This window comes from Ixodes scapularis, unplaced genomic scaffold (genome assembly GCF_016920785.2).
Source record: "Ixodes scapularis isolate PalLabHiFi unplaced genomic scaffold, ASM1692078v2 PGA_scaffold1__304_contigs__length_218370807, whole genome shotgun sequence".
Taxonomy (NCBI): domain Eukaryota; kingdom Metazoa; phylum Arthropoda; class Arachnida; order Ixodida; family Ixodidae; genus Ixodes; species Ixodes scapularis.
The window spans coordinates 69,919,987-69,923,413 of record NW_024609846.1 but is presented as its reverse complement, the minus strand read 5'-3'; the positions used below and the strand labels follow the sequence as shown (position 1 = coordinate 69,923,413).

The following is a 3,427-nucleotide window of genomic DNA, read 5'->3' as shown; positions in this document are numbered from 1 at the left end:
GCATTACAATTTAATTTGTCCAACATTCTAAAAAAAAAAGTCGACTCAAGCCCGCACCGGTACTAAGCTGTCCCATGCTGTACATACTCCAACTAGAAACAATGGGAAAAATTATGAAAACAATAGCAAACAAGCACCATCTCAAGATTCTTGGGTTCAAACTTCTGCCTGTTGTCGCTTAGAACCAGTTTGTACGCTGAAAAAGAGCGTTCCACGTCAACTGATGTGAGCGGTGCGAACTTGTACTTGGGGATAGTCAATGCCTCTACACCCTCTGGTACCCTGGAATGTTCCCCGGTAAGAACCTTCGAGACTTATTTGAGTACTAAAAACCCTCTATTTTTGCTCAAGACGGACTGAAGCTTTGAACAAACTTGTACAGCAGCGGGGCCTGCGGGGACGGCGTCGACTAGTTCTTGTACCTTCGATATGAGCCCGATGTTCCGGGCCAGAGTTTAGCCAGCACTTTTGAGGCTCTTGATTGTGTCCGCTAGAAACGTGAAATTTGAGCACAAATGCGCCAGGTCACCTTCGAGAGTGTCCTCGCGCAGGACATCTTGAGTCTTTCGGACTGAGACACTATCGTCTGCTGGCAACCCGTTAATGACCATCTTCACACCAGCAAACTTAGTACTGTAATACTCTACAGCTTTAAGCCACATTCCCCATCGCGTCAATATGGGTTCTGGTAGAAGAGGCATCCCTGGTAGCTGTTCCTTAAATGCACAAACACGAGACGGTGACTTAAGGAACACAGCCTTCAAAGCAGCAACAAGATCGTTTACATGCTTGAAGTGTTTTTTAGCTCTTCGCAAAAGCAGTGAATGCCGTGGGCGAGGCAGGTGACGTGCAACATCCGCGGGTAGAAAGCCTTCAGGAGGAGGGCAGCTTTGTGCATATAAACCGCCGCATCCTTGTAAAGTAGCAACACCCTACTGTCTTCCACTCCAGTAGAATATAGCACCTTCACGGACGTGCTAACAAAGTACGCCACGGTCTCCCCATTTGTTCTCTCTAGCGTCTTGGAGCACACAAGGAAAGGCGTTGTTCTCTCGTCTGCTACGAGCTTCCCAACTACGAGGTGCGTGACAAAGCGTCCAGTTGCATCTGTCGTTTCGTCTACGGAGACCCAAATGAACGAGTCCCCAAGTTCATCTCTGATTTTCTTCAATGTTTCCTCGTACCTGAGCCGCAGGTAGTTCTTGCGCAGAATCAACTCCGACGGTACGGTGTGACTGGAGTATTTTTGTACGAATTTTTTGAAATCTGGGGCTTCTACTTTCGCCCACGGAATATTTGCAGCGACTAAGGCTGCGCACAAGTCTGCGTAGAATGCGTTCTTCTTTCCATCCGTGAGGTTTTCTCTCAAAATGACTGCCTAGACGTTGAGGGCACGTTGTGTTTTGCGTTCGCTTGATGTCCCGCTGTTTTTTCGTGTTGTGCCAGGTGGCACTTCTTCTCGCATGGAATCTGTGGAAAAACAACGTTACGATATGTTGAAAAGCGTAGTGCGCCGTCCTGAGCGGGGATGGCTTTAAGCAATATCTTTCTAATACCTCTAAATATACCGACACTGAAAATATATAAGTGTTTTACAATGGTGAAAAGGCCTACTCATTGTGTAAGCTTGTTTAGTATCAGAACACACAGCTGCCATACGCTCCGCAGCCAAAGCTCACTCTTGCGAGACTATCTCCCGCTTAGGTAACAGGGCGCACAGCTATTGGGTGAACTGCGACTTGTGCCCAAATTGGGTGTGTGCTGTTTATGGGGGCATTGTGAGATCCTGCACGATTCATCTATCTAGAGTTGGTTTGCCGATTATGTCGCGCAAGATAACGGGTATTTCAGTTACCTCGCCCTCAGCGCGAGTTTCAACAGTACACGCCCAACCAAAGCATGACGGGAGGCAACAAGCACGTACTGGAGATCCGAAATGCGATAGAAAGACACTGCGTTTTGCCTTTTTACTGAGTATAGTTAAATTATTAATTAAAAGTTCAATTAGCGTCAAGAAGTTCGTGCGACTCCTTTAGGTGGTCCTTCTGGACGTCACGGAGAGAAATGTTTTTCCGAATCACCTTGCGAACGGTCCGGTAATGGCAGATTTGGTAACTTCGAATATTCTTTCTGCTTGGTTTTTGAATGTCGTGCGTACAGTTTAATCCGTGCGATCCTAATATCACGGGAACAATGTCGCTTTTCTCACTGTGACGTCACGGAGACAACACAGTAACCAATCAGCACGCTGCAACTACAGCAATGGTTGTACTCGTTCTTGGGGCTAATACATTTCGAAAAACATTGTGGCTGGTATCCGTCAAATAAAATATTACTTAAAGTGTTTTTGGAGGGTCATGCCGCCAGGATTCAGGAAACTCCTGTATTACAAATGTATGTGCCTGTCTCGGCCGCGGGGGGAGGAAGACAGAGTTTTGTAGAGGCTTGTGGACTTCGTGCAGGAAATCCTTCACCAACTCATAGACGAGTATACATTTCATTAAATAAATACATCTACATCATCTCTTCAATAAAGATGCGGGTGTTTTTCTTGGTCCATATTATATGAGCAAATGACGTCTTCGCGATTACAAAATATTTGAGCGGAGAACGTTTTTGCGAATGCCATTTTAGCGGATAGGCTGTATCTCGGCGGTGGCGAGCTAGGCTTTTAAACTGGTGCAGTTACCCCTCGCTGTCGATCAGGGGAAACAAAGCTGCCATTCGCTACAGCGTCATTCGATGAAACGTCGTGGTTTCGGTTTTATTCGCTAAATCGTCGTTCGATAAAGTTTTGGTTTTCTCCTAAACAAGGTACCTAAGGGTGTCTTACCTGCTTTCCACACGGTTGACAGAAGACCATATCCCCGTCGGTCGAGTAGCATTGGGAATGTTGGGTCCATTGCCGAATCAGCACGCTCTTTGAGACCTTTTTTTTTTTTTGTTTGGCATTGCTGAGCAGCTTCAGGCAGCGAAAGCGAAGAGCAGCAAACCGCAAACAACCGGACACACGTCAGAGACCGACGCGCACGCGAAAGGAGCAAACCGCGGCTGCCGCCGGCTTCCTATTTCCTTCACCTCACATGTAGGCTGACACGCACGCACGCGCACATACACACGCACGCAAACGCACGCGCTCACTCACTTAAAAAAAAAAAAGCTTTTCGGTGGGCATTACGCTCCGTTTCCCGATCTTCCGACGAACCGCAGCGATTAAGACGAACCATCCCCGCCAATCCATTACTACGAGGATGTCAGTGGAGCTTCCATTTGGGCGGAGCGACACGCGGAGACTCCAAGTCACATGCAACTCTCCCAGCGCTGGACTGGCTGGGACGCTCCCAGCATCCACTTTGGTCCATTTAGGGCGAAAAGGAGTACATCAGCCAGATCCAGACTTCCAGCCTCCAGGCAGCTCCCGGGCTCC

The 3,427-nt window shown here is 47.9% G+C and overlaps 1 pseudogene; it reads right to left on the bottom strand.

Annotated features, from left to right (window-relative positions):
- Positions 1 to 781: 781 nt before the first annotated feature.
- On the bottom strand, positions 782 to 2,863 carry LOC120850473 (annotated as a pseudogene).
- Between the last annotated feature and the right edge of the window lie 564 nt (positions 2,864 to 3,427).